Source organism: Narcine bancroftii, unplaced genomic scaffold (genome assembly GCF_036971445.1).
Source record: "Narcine bancroftii isolate sNarBan1 unplaced genomic scaffold, sNarBan1.hap1 Scaffold_122, whole genome shotgun sequence".
NCBI classification, from domain to species: domain Eukaryota; kingdom Metazoa; phylum Chordata; class Chondrichthyes; order Torpediniformes; family Narcinidae; genus Narcine; species Narcine bancroftii.
The window spans coordinates 333,195-350,725 of record NW_027211857.1 but is presented as its reverse complement, the minus strand read 5'-3'; the positions used below and the strand labels follow the sequence as shown (position 1 = coordinate 350,725).

The following is a 17,531-nucleotide window of genomic DNA, read 5'->3' as shown; positions in this document are numbered from 1 at the left end:
AGGCACTATGGGGATGGATCATAATCCTTCCATAACCGTGCACTGAGAGGCTGAGACCAAAGGGAACTCCTCCAACAGCAGAGGGGGGCAGTAGTCACACGGTATCAAAGTGGTGGCAATGAAGGTAAACAGAGACGTATGCAGCAATGTGTAGTGAAGGGAATATCTGGATACAACAGGAGGAGGAGAAAAGACTTGGAATGGTCTTCCTCTTTGGAAATAATTTGTAAATAAAGTCAATTTTGCGGGGTTGGGGGGAGGGGAAGAGAAAAGCCCTACTCAGTCAACTTTGCTTCATGAGATACATTCTCTGATCCAGAAAATCTATTCTGCACCCGCTCCAGAGTACAAGATCAAATTTATTACCCTTGGATAGCACAAGTACGACCTGATAAAACAGAGTTCTTGGGATAAACATACGCAAACACACAACCAAGCCCTCACACAACAGACAAATGATACATGTGCAGCACGTCCAGAAAAATTACTCGATATTGTTGAATAAATAGCAGAGTCGAGGAGTATTTGTATGAGCAGCTCATCAATCGTTCCACGTTCTCCCTGCCTGGAGGAAGAGGCTGTTCCTGGGCCTGGTGGTACAGGCTCTGAAATTCCTGGATCTCTTTCCCAACGGGAATAGCTGGATGATGCTGTTGGCCGGGTGAAGGGGTCCTCGATGATTTTGTCAATGATCATAGTGGATCACATTGATATTTGGGGTGGTGGGGAGCAGGAGGGTGTCCCCAGTGTTGCTCTAGGCCTCTTTAGGTCCAGTGGATTGACCTCTGATCATTTTAAAAAAATATTATTTATAAATAAAATCCACAAAGAATTCACACAATTAATAATAACACAAATCAAATATAAATACACTTGTCATAGTTAAAAGAAAGAATAAAGAAATCCACCCCCCCATTAAACCACCCCATCTCCCCTCCATCCCCTTGCCTAAAGAAAAAGAAGAAAAATGAGGACAAGGGACCCCCAAAAGGAGAACCAATTACTTTAACGTTCCTTTTCAAAAACTGAGGCCTTAAGGAGAAAGGGAATGTTAGAGCCACCCTTTGTAAATAATGGGTCCATATTCTTCCACAATATATGGTTGAGGCGGCCTGCTCACCAGGACGAAAGCCAGTACACAAGATGGACGACGAACGCGGTGACTACATAGATCGTGTGGCAACCAATCATCTTCGTCCCAGGTGACATCCCGCACAGTGGGAAGCAATGAGCAATGGCGTGAACACCCACCAATCCGAGGCTGGCTTTGCCGTCTCGAAAGACCTGTCATCAGTAGCGGGAGAGTATATAAGCAGAGCTGCCAGTTCAACGAACCAGTCTTCGACTTCGACTTCACGAGTGTGTATCATTCATTCCACACATCATGGTGAGTGTGCTGGATATCGGTGTGAAGGAAGAGACTTTCACCATTGACCACCTCAAACCAGCACATCTGGACATTAGCAAACTCAGCCCCCACGACCCAGATATAGGCGACCGAAAGCAGCGAACAGCGCTGGTTCTAGGGAGGTGGGGCATCATGCTAACTGGGATGCCACACTGTACACAAGATGGCCGACGAATGTGGCAACTGTTCAGAGTCCACGGGGACCAACAACTTTCATACCAGGGGACAACGCGCACGGCAGGAATCCACAAAGAAGGGAACACCGAACAATTGGAGGCCGGCATGGATGTGACATCACTCCAGTCGACAGCAGCAGGGAGAGAATAGAAGCAGAGCTGCGAGTGTGATAAAGGAGTCTTTGACTTTGATTTTTTGGGCGTGTGTCCGCCTTTCCACCCATCACAGTAGCGCGCATGCTCCAATTTCACATCGAGTGGTCTTGCTCATCTTACATCGGGAGTCACGTGTACAGCTTCCTTACCTGAAGCATGAGAAGTGCACAAAGATCGTCAGATTTGTTTCTGGGGTGTTTTAAGCAGGTGATAGAAGGAAAGTTTGAATGTGGATCTCTTGGTCGTTGGTAAAAAGGGAGATGACCTTACAACATTATGAGAGGACACAGCAGCACGGATCGAGAGAGGATAATGCAAAGGAGCCGAACACCAAGTGTCACAATTTCCCAATAACCGATCAGCTGCTTAGACTTTAAGAAATGTCTTCAATGAAAATGTAATATCCTTGGAATTCTTTCCGCTTTTGAAGGTGCATTTGAAATTGGGATCCATGTGTCAGAAATAAAACTTCTCACACATGAGTCTCTTTAAAACTGATGACACGACAAGCTTTATTTACAAGTCTGCAGAGTTGGACTCAACTGGCTTCTCACCAGTTAAGGCCCGATACATACAGTGCATTGATTTTTATACCCTTGTTGTTTGCCCTTCCCCTTCTTATTAATACTGTTTTAATTGGTTAGTATTGCAAAAGCATTCTAAGTACAACTGCATTTTTAATTATCACGTTCGTTACGTACGCTGTGAACTCTACATACACTAAATTCTGTTTCTCACCCTTCTTATCAATCTTTTGTCTCCTGCATGTCTCTCACTATGACCATGAAAAGATATGTTTAAAAAAACATATCCTGCTGAACCTTTTGTCCTTGGCTGCTAGTAAGCTCCCTGTCCGTTCTGGCTTCCCTTTTTATGATTAATCATCACATTTTAACTTAAGCCATTTTAACCTAAATTCTCTATCTCTAACAATCCACCCCTTTCTCTCTTTAAAATGTGTGTATTATATATATATATATATATATGAATGGGGATTTTAACTCTGGGAAGAGAAACGTCTCATGATAAATTAATTTCGTGCTGAAGTAAAATTCTAACGGGGTCTCCCAGTTCCCCTGGTTGCATAGCCTGTTGGACCATGGAAATCACCAGGCTGCGTAGACAGGGAATAATACAGGGCAAAACAAGTAGGAGGAATAAAATACCTCCGATGACCCACAATAAGGTACGCCACCAGGTTCCTCCAAACCATTTGTCCATCTAATTTAATTTTGCAAAAGGATGCCAGGTTTGAACCGGTACATGGGACAAAGTACGAATATTATCAGCGATTTTACGAACGGCTTTTCCATTATCATCAATCTGTAAGCAGCAGTTAGTCAAATTAAGCTTTCCACATACACCTCCTTCCGTGGCTAGGAGATAGTCTAGGGCTAGACGGTTCTGATATATATAGCAGAGCGCATTTGACCTTGCTGGGATGCAAGTAATTGCAGGGCTAGAGCTGTTTGATTTGTAACAATTTCAAGGACTGCTTGCAAGCGAATAATGCAATTTAACATATAAATAGGAGTACGATAATCCCAGGATCCATCTTGAGCCCATGTAGCGGGACCATAATATTGAATTATGCATTCTGGAGGCCAATCATCTCCCCATTGTCCCAAATGTACCGTGCTAGAGCGGGGCTGACGGTGTAATGTATCAAAAATCTTCACTCCTAATTTATGACTGTGATCGTGGGGTAGGAGGAAAAATTCTGGGCGGATTATTCCTAGGAAACAAGTTCCACTCCACTGTAAGGGGAGACGAGTATAAGCTTTATTACCACATACCCAGAATAATCCATTTGGGGATACTCCATATCCCCGTTCCCAAACTCTTTTAAGAGTGGGGTTTGATTGGTATGGTCCTGTGATGGTGGAACTGGTACAATTCCAAAGCTGAATATTGCTATTAGACAGGGGTAGGCAATTAGTTTTAAAAACAGTGGATAAGAACCAAGTCAGGGGTTTAGGAAACCAAGTGAAATTACCAGGCAAAATGCGAATCCATACAGCCTTGCAGGGACTTTTTCCTACTGGGTATTTGCCGGTTCATGAGAGACAATAAAAACCAGAGGGGACGTTAGAGAGAGACCAAGTTTCTCTTGATCTCGTTCGGTTAGTTGTCCAAATTCGGGAAATCATGGTCAATGAATTGAGGGACTCCCCCCACCAAGGCTATTGTTCTGACATCCGTGGACCCCCGCAGACCCAACAATTGGTTACATTAAAAGTTCCTGCAATTCTAGTTGCAAGATCAACAAAAAGGTTATCTCCCCCAACTGCGTGACCGAAACTTTCATGGTTATTTGGATGGACTCGAACTAAGTCCGGCTGTCTTAAAGGGGCAGGCACTTTTGAGTGTAGAGTGGAATTTCTTATTGGAACAGTACGCTGGTGTATGCAAAACCAGAGTCCATCAGGGCATGGTGGGCCTGAGTCACCCTTCCAACCGTTAAGAGGGAAAGGAGTGGTATTAGGAATCTGTATATAATGACCCATATTATTTCCTTCTTTTTCCACACAAGGGGTATATGGATGTTGGGTGGTATTTTCTGCCCAGCATTTCTCAGGAACTGAGGTATGGGAAATAAAATTACCCTCCTTTCTTCCCCAAGTGCGGTCCTGAAACAGGACCACTGTGTCTCTGCATTTCTTACATTTCACACCTGATAAAGACATAGGCAAACTAAGAAAAATCAAAGAACATAACAATAACATTGTGAATCAAGTCTTTCTGCGAAATCGCAAGGTAAGAGGTTTTTCTCCAGGAACACAAGTCCAATCTGAGTTAGTATCAGGGTCCTGAGGCGCCTCTACAGGTCCCTTAAATCTGGATGCGTGTGTCCACCCCTTCTCTCTTGTTTGTGCTGCAGCCTCTGTATTTAAGAGAACTTGGTATGGACCTTCCCACTGGGGCTGGAGTTTTTCAGTTTTCCAGGTCTTGATGAGAATCCAGTCTCCTGGTTCCACTTTGTGTAAAAAAAAGGTCTAGAGGCGGTGTTTGTGCCAATAGTCCTCTCTTTCGTAAATCTGTAAGAGAGCGTGACAGTGCCTGTAAATAGTTCCTATCAAATATATCCCCTTCCCCCAAGGTGAGACACCCCTCAACTGTACTCCAGAAGGGAAGCCCAAACATCATTTCATAAGGGGACAACCCTACATCTTTTCGTGGGGCAGTACGAATTCTCAATAAAGCCAGGGGCAGACACTTTATCCAAGGCATTTTAGTTTCCACCATTAATTTTGTCAATTGCATTTTTAGGGTTCCATTCATACGTTCAACCCTCCCTGAGCTTTGTGGATGCCAAGGGGTATGCAATTTCCAAGAGACCTGTAATGCATTACAAAACAATTGCTGGATTTTTGAACAAAAATGTGGACCCCTGTCTGAGTCTATAGAATCCATTATACCATATCTGGGGATTATCTGCTCTAGGAGGAGGCGAGCTACTGTAGAGGCTGTAGCATTTACTGTTGGGAAGGCTTCCACCCATCGGGTAAAGTGATCTATTACCACCAACAGATACTTCCATCTTTGGACTTGAGGTAATTCTGTGAAGTCGATCTGGATACTTTGAAAAGGGCGTATGGCTAATGGTTGACCTCCCATGGTCCCTGTCCTCATTGTCTTCTTATTAATTTTTGTGCATAGGTGACAGTTCTGCACCTCCTGTTGGGCCAAGGTGTAGATTCCCTTACACACATATTCTCGAAGCACTGTGTCACATAAGGCTTGGGTGCCCCAGTGGCTCTGATGATGCAGGTGTTTTAAAATATTGCGAGTTATTTCTTTATTTAGAACCATTCTTCCATCTGGTGTCTTCCATGTTCCATCAGGCAGCTGGTTGCGCCCAGCTGAGCCATGTCCTTTTCTTCCTTAGCAGTGAAAATGGGAGCCTTCTTTATGTCTTGTCTTATTGGGATTAAGGTCAGCAAACGGACTTCTTGTTGCATGGCTGCCCTTTTGGCTTCTTCATCAGCCAGTCTGTTTCCAATTGCTGTCGGGGTATCTCCCCTCTGATGGCTTGGTATGTAGACCACTGCTATTTCCTGGGGTAATGTCAAGGCTTCTAAAGTTAGAGTAATCATCTGTTCGTGTGCCAATTCCTTTCCTCTTGATGTAATTAGACCACGCTCCTTCCAGATCTTACCAAAGGTATGCACTACCCCGTATGCGTATTTGGAATCAGTGTAAATCGTTCCAGTTTTCTCTGCCAGTATTCTGAGGGCTCTCTGCAAGGCATATAGTTCACAGGATTGTGCTGACCAGCTTCCGGGTAGTCTCGTGGATTCTACTACTTTCCAAGTATTTCCTTCTATTATAGCATATCCACTTCTTCTCATTCCGTCAACACATCTGGCGGAGCCGTCAATGTAGAATTCATATCCTTCTCCCAGCGGAGTATCACAAAGGTCTTCTCGGGTCTTGGTCTGAAGATCTGTCAACTCGACACAGTCGTGCTCCACCTCTCTCTCTGTTTCACTGCTGTATAAAAACTGAGCTGGGTTGCAGCTATTAATCTTTGCAAACTGTAGATCTTCTCCGACCATTAAAATGGTTTCATACTTTAATATGCGAGAATCAGTCAGCCATCGATGGGCAGTTTGTGTTAATAAAACACTCACAGAATGGGAGGTGTACACAGTCATCTTTCCTCCAAAAGGTTCAGTCCCGATTGGCACAGTTATTACACTACTTCGTTCCGCTCCTGTGTCCACCATAAACACCACCTCTTCTCCCTTGGGACCAATTTTTAGTTTTACCAGGGGTTCCCTCTTATACTTGGTCCCCAACATTTGGAACCCCTGACCCCCCTAATCTTCTTCCATAAGTTCGAGGGCACGCAATTCCCTCTTGTATCGGGGGCATTCCCTCTTAAAGTGTCCTTCCTCATTGCAGTAATAGCACTTAACGAACCTCCGGGGTCTTCCCTCTCTTGGATATCTTGGATTGTTTAGAGGAAGTTTTTGTTTTCTTTCCCCTCTGGATTCAGCATTCATCTGTCGGATAGTCTGTACCATAACCTTTGTCGCCCTCTTTTGATCTTCTTCTTCTCTCTGCACATATACTTTTTGCGCCTTTTTTAACAGGTCGCTTAGGGGTTTTTCGCTCCAGTCCTCCTCCTTTTCTAGTTTCTTTCTAATGTCCTGCCATGATTTGGAAACAAATTCAATTCGAATAAGCTGTTCACCCATTGGTGTACTAGGGTCCACGCCCGCATACTGTTGGACATTCTTTCTCACCCTCTCCAAGAAATCAGTAGGGGACTCGTCTTTCCCCTGGTGGTTCCCAAATGCCTTGGTGAAATTGTGACCCTTTGGCACAGCCTCCCGTATCCCTTTAATTGTCCACTCTCTATATTGTCTCATACTTGCCAATCCCTCGGGTGTTCGTTTGTCCCACCTGGGTTCATTTAAGGGATATTTTTGTTCATGGGGTCTGGGGTCCCCAGGTTGTTCATATTCCCACATGAGGAGGGCAGCCCGTCGAATCATCTGCCTCTCCTGGGGTGAGAATAATGTTCCCATTATTGCCTGCATCTCTTCCCACGTATATGTGTTTGGTCCCAGGAATTGGTCGAGCTGTTCAGCCAGTCCTATAGGATCTTCCAATAACTTTTTCATTTCTTTCTTAAATCCCCGCACCTCTGTACTAGTTAGGGGAACATTCACATATCCCGTTCCCCCTCCCGGTCCTCCCATAGGAACTTCCCTCAGGGGATTTAGGCTTACTGAAAACTTTGATGGTCCTGGACCAGTCTGGGATCTTGTCCAGGGTCAGTTTACCGGTGGAAGTTTAGGGTCCGACTCCCTTAATTCATCCTTTTTTTCCCGGCCCCTTTCGGGGCAATCAGATTCATCACCTTTCCCCTCCGGTAATGAGCTTTCCTCATGCGCAGTAGGCACCGGGGGAATATAAGGAGGGGGAAGGTTGTCCAGAGGTTCCCACTTCTTTTCTCCCGCTACCCTCAATTTAAAACATTTTGTTAAGGATCCTGGCCAGGGAACCCAACAAAATGCATACGCTGACTCTTCTTGATTCACCTTTGGTCTCGAATTTACATATATGTTTAATGCTTGTCTAACCCAATCCTCATCAGATCCAAATTTCGGCCACCAGACCGAGGAACCTTTAATAGGTTGTTTCGACCAAAGGAGACAATATTGGACCATCTTTTTCTTGTTTTTATCTCGATATCTTTTACTATCCCAATTTTCAAACATTCTCCCCAAAGGGCTGTCAAGGGGAACTCCCAGGAATTGTCCTGAATTTTCAGACGAGCCCTTAGATTTTGATCCTCCCATTTTCCCACCTAGATCTGTTTATCGTTGCTGAGGACCCTCTCGTTCTGGACCCTACTCCCTTCTTCTCAGACGCCTCGTCGGAGGTACTGTCCCTCCTTCGGTTACCGCTGAGGTTTCCCTGGGGTTGACCCCTCGCTTCTCGGCACTTCGTCGGAGGTGCTGTCCCTCCTTCGGTTACCGCCGAGGTTTCCCTGGGGTCTATCCTAGAGTCCCACGACAGGGTCCTCACGCCACGACAAAAGCTCTATACCTGATCTATTACGTTAGGTTTTTTTTTATCCAAACAGGTGTATCCCGTTACACCTGTTACCCAATCCCCACACCACAATCGTAAGTCGTCACTTACCGGTGTCTTCCCGGGGATTGAACCGTCACCCTTCTCCTCTCCGTCTTGTCGTGTCACCTTGTCCGGATACCACTCGCTCAAGCCGCCCGAAGCGACGAGCAAGGGACTAGGAGCCGCTGAACTCAGCGGGGTGCACCGCCTCCAATGTCCCTCTTCTCGCCTCCCCTCACGGCCGGAGTGTAGATCCCGGACGAGCCCCCATTTGTCAGAAATAAAACTTCTCACACATGAGTCTCTTTAAAACTGATGACACGACAAGCTTTATTTACAAGTCTGCAGAGTTGGACTCAACTGGTTTCTCACCAGTTAAGCCCCGATACATACAGTGCATTGATTTTTATACCCTTATTGTTTGCCCTTCCCCTTCTTATTAATACTGTTTTAATTGGTTAGTATTGCAAAAGCATTCTGAGTATAACTGCATTTTTAATTATCACGTTCGTTACGTACGCTGCGAACTCTACATACACTAAATTCTGTTTCTCACCCTTCTTATCAATCTTTTGTCTCCTGCATGTCTCTCACTATGACCATGAAAAGATATGTTTTAAAAAAACATATCCAGCTGAACCTTTTGTCCTTGGCTGCTAGTAAGCTCCCTGTCCATTCTGGCTTCCCTTTTTATGATTAATCATCACATTTTAACTTAAGCCATTTTAACCTAAATTCTCTATATATAACACCTTTTGTCAGTGAGGTGGGCTCTGCGGTCTTCTTCAAAGGAGGTTGCTGCCCGCCAAACTGTGAGGTGCCAAGATGCACGGTTTGAGGCGATATCAGCCCACTGGCGGTGGTCAATGTGGCAGGCACCAAGAGATTTCTTTAGGCAGTCCTTGTACCTTTTCTTTGGTGCACCTCTGTCACGGTGGCCAGTGGAGAGCTCGCCATATAACACGATCTTGGGAAGGCGATGGTCCTCCATTCTGGAGACGTGACCCATCCAGCGCAGCTGGATCTTCAGCAGCGTGGACTAGATGCTGTCGACCTCTGCCATCTCGAGTACTTCGACGTTAGGGATGAAAGCGCTCCAATGGATGTTGAGGATGGAGCAGAGACAACGCTGGTGGAAGCGTTCTACTCTAAATCTTACCAAAATCCCAAATATTACCAAATTCTCCAAATATATTTATCCATTACAATATCACATAAAGAGCATTTAAGAGACTCTTTGACAGGCATGCATGGGTGAAAGAAAAACAGGGTTTTAGTTTTAGGTTTAGCACAGCGCAGTATTCATAGACTTACCTGACACATTGCGGGCTAACAGCAAGTTGATCAGATGAAGCCCCACCCTGAAGGCGTGGGGCGCTAATGGCTCGTGGGTTTAACCTGCTGTTCTGTGGACTAATGAGCTCATTAACAAGCAGGGAACAAAAGGTCCGTGAATGTGTGCAATAAACCAGTCTTGAGTTGATGACCTTTGTGTGTGTTTGCCTTTATTGAGTAGCATCTACCGCAGTAGCCGCTACAGGGTATTTTTATTTTCTTTTGTTAGAAAGATCAAGATCAGCACAACGTGGGCCAAAGGGCTTGTACCGTGCTGTAATATTCTGTTATTTCTGTTATTGCTTGACTTTGAATATCTGTTGTAAGCTCTGTGAGACTTCAATAATGTAGCAAATTTGCACAGCAACATTGCAGTCAGGAGTTTGTATCTCCTGGTTGACTTGAGCTTTTTACCTTTTTACACAATGCTTTATAGTTCTGGTCAGTAAGAAAATAAATATTGTGCATGTTAAATATGTCATTATATCTGCAAGTAACACTGGAAAAGAGTCAGTAACACCAAGGTAATTGGCACCCTGTAGTGGCTGGTGCAGTTTCCTGATGGGCACAAGTTATCCCTCAGTGGTAACAGTGATGTGAAAATGTGGCTAAATTATTTTGTATATGATTTATACATGGAAATATTAGTTGTTGTTTGTTCCAAATTCAGGTAGATGAGGTTGCAAAGTGGGTAAGGATAGAAAATAGTTGGGGATCAACAACTGGTGTGAAAGTTGAAATGGAAACTCAGAATAAGGCTAATCTGATTAAGCAAAACACTGGCTCTTATACTTCCACCAGACGTGAATCTAGAATTGAATTTTGAGTCATTTACGGTGGGTAACTTCAAAGTCTGTTGATTGTAAGACTAAATTAAGAGCCCTTTTTCCCCTGGCTGTGCTGAAAGATTGTTTTGTGTATTAACTAAATCTTTCTGAGAGGGAGAATAGACTGAAGCTGCTTTCATACTCGTTGGTGATGAATTTTGCAGTAAGATCTTTCAACTAATTACAGACTCTTAATTCCTCCCCATCCTTGGGCATTTTCTCCTGCAATCTGTATCAGTCACCACCATCCAGGGATTCTCATGCAGGGTAAAGTTTCACATTCACCTCCTCCAATCATGTCCGTGCCCTCTGTGGAAGGAAACCCAATGCAGAGTAAATGACAGATTGGCTGAGCACCTGCACTTTGATCACAATGGCCATCTGGGTCATGGTCACAAGGAATTTTAAATTCCCCCCACTGACCTTTGTCTTCTGCCTCCTCCATTGTCAGGGTGAGGTCAAATCCAGAGGACCATCTCTTATTGCACTTGTGTATTCTATGACTCAATGGTATGAATATGGAATTTTCCAAGTTCATGGAACCTGCCGACCACCCACCGTCCCCTCCAAGTTTCACTCTCTCTCCTGCTGATTCACCCAGTTGCCCTCGTATTCTCCCTTCCAAACCAGATGACATAAATTTGGGCAGAGAAATGGCAGATGGATTTTAATCTGGACAAGTGTCTTGCACTTTGTGAAGAGTTATAGTAGTGTTGCAAAGAGGGATCTCGGGGTCCAAGCGCGAGCTGTTAAAGAAAGTATTCTTCATTGAGCAAGGCATGAAGTATAAATGTGGTCAGGCCACATTTCGAGTGTTTTCTGCAATTCTAGTTGCTCCAAGACAAAAGGAGTTTATCAGGGGGTTGCTTGGGTTAGAGTAATGGCTCTGAGGAGAGATTGGACAAATTTGGATAGTTTTCAATGGAGCATTTGAGGCTGAGAGATGACCTGGTTGAAATCTATCCAATTATTGTAGTCCTGGAGAGGGTAGATTTCTTCTTCCCCCACCCCCATGGGAAATGTAAAAAATATTGAACATGAGAGGGATAAAGGAGAGAATTGAGGCAGGTTTTTACACAGTGCAGTGGGGGTCTGGCCCACGCTGCCAGGATAGTGGTGAAATCGCCACGATTAAGAGGCATTTGGTTGGGTACATGAACAAGAGGGAATGGGTGATGTGTTTGGACCATGTGCTGACAGATGGGATTAATTTAAATGAGCATCATGGTCACCACAGACATTGTTCGCCAAATGGCCTATTCCTGGGCTGCTCTGTTAGGTGATGATTCATCTCTTTTCAAAGTTTGTTGCCAATGGGCAGTAAACTTTTCACAGAGGTCTATCTCCAATGAATGTATTTAGAACATTTCCATGAGTTAATTCCCTGTAGAAACAGCAGTTTATCATTCAAGCTGTGTAGCCACAGCAATAATGCAACATTTGAAGGCCATCATTACTGAATCCATTTTAATCAGCCTTCAGCTTGTACAATGTTCAGTTGAGACAAGAAAAACAAAATGCAACTTTTAACCTCTAAGAAAAAAATCCTCTGTACCACAGAATTATTTCTGGAAAAAAATATTTGGAAAATTTTGTGAATTCAGCTTGCAAAGAGGTGATGAAGAGGAACCACAACATGATTTTTAAAAATTAAACCCAGAACATTTATTAGAAGATGTTTATCACAATAAACATGTTCAGGTTCAGTAATGATCAATTCTGGAATGGCATGTGGCAGTAATAAAATGAATGCAGGATAGATATATTCCAAGGAAAAAGAACTTAATGATTTGGATTGTGGTTTAAATGGTTTTGTAGCCAAATTTGCAGAGGTCCCCAAGATTGGGGACAGAGTAGGAAGTGTAGAAACCATAAAGTTGCAGAAGGATATAAACAGATTAGGAAACTGGGCAAAATGATGGCAGATGAGATTTAACACCGAGAAATGTATAGTTGTACATTTTGGCAGTGGAAATAAACAGGAAGCATACTATTTGGATGGGAAGAAAATTCAGACCTTGGATGTGCAAAGGGACCTGGGTGTCCTTGTGCAAGGAAACCTAAAAGTTAATGACCAGGTGAAATTGGTCATGAAGAAAGCGAATGCTATGTTGGCATTCATTTCAAGATGAATAGTGTACAAGGGAAAAGAGATGTTAATGAGGCTCTATGGGGCACTGGTGAGACCTCATTTCGAGTAGTGTGTGCAGTTTTGGGCCCCCTATGTGAGAAAGGATGTGATGTTGTTGGAGAGGGTGCAGAGGAGAATGACTAGGATGATTCCCAAAATGCAAAGGATAACGTACAAGGAGTGTTTGACACCTTTTGGGTTGTATTCATTGGAGTACAGGAAATTAAAGAAGAAATCTCATGGAGGGATTTTGTGTATTGAAAGGTTTAGATAGGGTGGATGCGGGTAAGATGGTTCCCTTGGTGGGTGAATCGAGGACAAGAAAATTAGAGGTTATCCTATAAAACAGAGATTAGGAAGAACTTGTTTCGCCAGAGGGTCGTGGATCTGTGGAACCGCTGCCACATACAGTAGTGGAAGCCAGATCACTGAGTATTAAATCAAGAAATAGTTTTGTTTCAGTTTACGGAGCAGATTCGATGTTCCTTTGTCCTCATTTGGGAGAGATTATCGAAGGCAACTGAGAAAAATGGAACAATTCTAGGCAGTTGTTAGAATAGGTTATTAGTTTGGCATCTCTATGTAAAACTCCAAAACTATCTGTCACTTTGGAGCGGTGCCTGTCCCTCCAACTCCTGAGGAACATAGATTTGCTAATATGTCATGTGTTCATTCAGCTACAAATGATTCTCTTATTCAAATATGCCCAGAGGTCACTTGCATTTCATTTCAGCTTCACATCATTTTGGGTGGGTTTTCAGTTGTAAATGTGGCCAGTTCCACTTTGGGAGAGAATTTCTTGTCACATTTTTCAGTGATGTATTTGTCAAAATGCCGTTGTGTGGACTGCAGCTCTTGAATGCAAGTGAGCTACATTTATTGTCCTTCCAATGCCATCTGCTGCCTGACAAGCCTTCAACCTGGCTCCTGCCCTTTCCAAGCCTTCCTCAAGTCTTTTCCTCGCCTCGTGTCCCCATCATAATGGTGTGCAGATATACAATAAGCAACCATATAAAGGCAGGGTCTATGAGACGCAGGCTTGTAATACCCCGGATTATCTTAAAATCTCAAAATTGGAATGGCAAGAATTGTGCCTAGCCCACAGATCTGACAGCTGCTGGGCTTCACGATTGTATGTGGTTCTGAACAAACTAGAGATTGGCCGCCTTGCAGAGATGATCGTCCCCTGAACAATTCCACCATGCCTGACTGATACAATATTCCAAATTGACAAGACTTCTCAGCAAACCTCCATGGCAAATCTGCATTTGCCAAAATAGATCTAGAATGTGCTTACTATTATATTCCATTTGAGTCTTTGGATGTCACAAAGACAGCAGTGATGCTCCCGTTCGGCATGTTTGTGTTTCTGAGAAAACCATTCGGTCTATGGAATGCAGCTCAGAAATTCCAGTGGTTCATGGACCACGAACTCACTGTCCATGGGTTTGTTTGGTGCTTGTGTTGATTGAGGAGATCTGGTTGTAAGTGTGGATGAAGAGGAGCACAAGAGCCACCTTATCTCATTGTTTCTAAGGCTTGAGGAATGTGGTACCGTGATCAATCCCAGGAAAGTGTTTCTGGTGTTTCTGATCTTGTATTTTTGGGAGCTAGATTTATGCCACATGGTATTTTGCCTGATGAATGGAAAGTGCGTGAAATTTGAGAATTTCCTCCCTCTGTTACGTTTGGCCAGTTGTGATGGTTTTGAGGTATGAGGGATTTTTATTGCTGTTTCCTGGTGAATGCCACTACACCTCTTGCTGTACGACTCAAAGGATCTGATCTCTGCTTCAAAAAGACATTATCTTTGGGAGACCATCCTGTTTATGCTTTCCATGATGTGAACACTGTTCTGACAAATGTCACTAAGGTTGTACATCAAATGCCCAAGATCTTGCTCTCTTACCACAGATGCATCTGACAGTGCTGTGGGAGTAGTGTTTGAACAACGAGTCTGTGGGCAATTGGAACCTCCGGTGTTTTTTTTCAGCCAAGCGGTCACCGGCTCAGGCAAAGTATAGTACATTTGGGCAAGAACTCTGAGCTATCTATCTCGCAGTGAAACATTTCAGTTTTTTTTTAATTTATATTTTTGTATACAGTACAATATAATACCAGAATCGTATCCAAATGATACATTGATCAAAATAGAATAACAAATAAATGGTTGTACTGTCCATAAAAGTGAGAAGAGAAGAAAAGTATAATGAAAAAAAAAAACAGATCTAGGTTCAAAGCTCCTGTGATAACTATTTCCTCCCAAAAGGAAAGGCAGGACATTAAAAAAATATTAGAATTAAACCAACATGATAAGGTTCAACCATTAAGATTAATGAAAAGTGGTGGTGGGGTGGAGAAGTAAATACATTAGATATCCAAACCCATATCTAAATATGGTTTCCATATTTTGAATAATGTATCATACCCAGTTAATATTATACGTCACCTTTGCTAAGGGAATACAATTTTGCATTTCCCCACAATCAATTTTAAGATGGGATTCAGATTTCCATGGAATTGCTATACATCTCCTGGCCACTGTCAATGCAACTTATAAAAATAATTAATTGTTCTTTGAGAAATTGAATTAGGCTTCCAAATCATATACATTTCCCAAAAGTAAATGCTCAGGTGTTGATGGTAAACATTATTATAATTTGTTCCAAAAACTTGCCCAGATCTTTCCAAAATGATGTCACCTTGAGACATGACCAAAGAGAATGTATAAACGTACCAATTTCTGTGCCACATCTAAGACATAAATTTGAAAAAATTGCAATAAATTAATTGATATAGCATTAAATATAATTGATGAATAAATTTGTAATTAACTAATCTATCAAAAACATTAATTACTGTCTCAACAAATGTCAGACAAGCAAAAAGGGTCAATTTCAGTTCCCAAATGCAATTCCCATCTTTCTTTTGATTTATTCAAGTCTGGGTTTGGAGATTCCTCTTGAAATAGTAGATACAATTTTGAAACAAATTTATTTGTAATTCTCTCATGAATCCAAATTTCCAATTCAATATTTCAGCTTTTTATTGGAAGGTCATTCTTACACAATTTGTACAGACCACCAGCCTCTTCTGCATACTGAAAGTAGAAGCACACATCTCTATTTGCACAGAGAGATTTGGCACTTGGAGTTCATCCTACAATTTTCATCGGACACACAGCATATCTGAGGAAAAGTGAATGCTGTGGCTGGTGCCCGATCCAGGCGCGACATTACATCCAACAATTGCCATCGATTTTACTGCCATGGCTCATGCATGGCACACTGATGCCGATTTCATCAGGTGAAACCAGATCAACTCTGGTCTCCATTTTCAAGATGTGATGCTGGATGAATCAGGTGAAAAGTTGGTTTGTGATTTTTTTTTCCCCCAACAGGAAGGACTCTGCTGTTTGTGTGGTGGCTATGAGGCAGGAGATTTTCTCTTCACAATCTATCTCTTCCTGGTAGAAGAGCATCAATCAAACTGGTTAAGGAAGATTTTTATCTGGTTTCATGTTGAACAGAATGTTGGATTATGGGCAAGGAATCGCTTGCTGGTTCAATGCCCTAAGTCTCCAGGCACATGAAATTCAAGCTGGGGGATTTTGTTGTTTTGGATTCCCATTTCCAGCACGTGCACCTTGTGGCTTGGAAGGTCCACTTCCGCCATCTCAGCAATGTACTTATCTGCTCACATGTGAGGACTGGACGACCAGGTGGCAGGATGAAATTCCTATCATCGGCATCTCTGCAGAGACAATTGCTTGGGCTTTTGTGGATCATTGGATTCCATCTTTTGGTGTACTGGGCACTATTACAACCGATCAAGGGTCTCAGTTCGAGTCAGCATTGGTCCGAGCTCTCACTGATCCTCTGGGCATGACCTGAATTATGGCTAAGCATTTCAGGCCAACAGCTTCTTTGAGCGTTTCCATTGACAATCGAAAACAGGTGGCGATGCATCTACATGGAGCAAACATTTGCCCATGGTTCTCCTTTGCATGCCTACTGCTGTTAGGGCAGATCATGGATGTTTAGTGGTAGAGCTAGTCAATGGCTGTATGCTGACCTTGCCAGGTGAGTTTGTGAATCTGAGTCCAGACACAGTGCTCCATGAACAGGTCAGTTATCTTGATTGTCTTCAAGAAAATGATTTGGCAGAGAATGATTCCAACTGTAACGGTATCTTCTTATGAACCAAAGTAGCAACACCTCGAGCTTTGGAATTAAATGGAGATGAAAAACATGTCCGACCCAATCTCTTTTCAATTTCATATGTTCTTTCTCAGACAAATGAGTTCCTTGCAAAAAAGCAAGATCAACCTTCATTTTCTTTATATATGCCAATATTCACTTTCTTTCAATCGGATTATTGTCCTTTAACATTAAAGATCACAAAATTGAAATGAGCCAAAACTTAATTTCCTCCTGAGATTGACACTTAACACAGCAATTACAATTATATATCTATAAAAAAACCCAAACCCCTCTTTTCAAAGAAGAAAATCCTGTAAAAAATCCTACGAGTATAAGAGTCGGATCCCCCTCTGTGGACCAGGTGCAGCTAATACCACAAGTGGCAGATGACTTTAGAAGTAGTCGAGTCAACCACCACCCCCCAACTGAACATTAAAACCCATCAGTCATCCCAGTGAAAACACCCACATTGAGCTTGAGCTTCATCTTCAACATCACTCACCAATTCTGATTCCAACTTCTTTTCCCCATACCCATCCCAATCTTATCCTCGGACATTTTCCCCATTGATTCCTTCAAATCTGGGAAGGAATTCACAAAAGTTAATGCACCATAAGGACTCTCAAAACATTGAGACTGATCTGGCCCATAAAGTAAAGTAAACTTATACCCTTTCATCAAACAGAACTGCTTTGGCCAGATTAA

General features: G+C 42.9%; 1 long non-coding RNA gene across 1 annotated transcript; it reads right to left on the bottom strand.

The window, feature by feature from the left end:
* Window positions 1–2,223: 2,223 nt before the first annotated feature.
* LOC138750353 (uncharacterized) lies at window positions 2,224–9,076 on the bottom strand. Its single transcript, XR_011349279.1, has 2 exons — window positions 8,401–9,076; window positions 2,224–4,778 (listed from the first exon to the last, which is right to left on the bottom strand). It is a non-coding gene; the product is annotated as an uncharacterized lncRNA (long non-coding RNA).
* Between the last annotated feature and the right edge of the window lie 8,455 nt (window positions 9,077–17,531).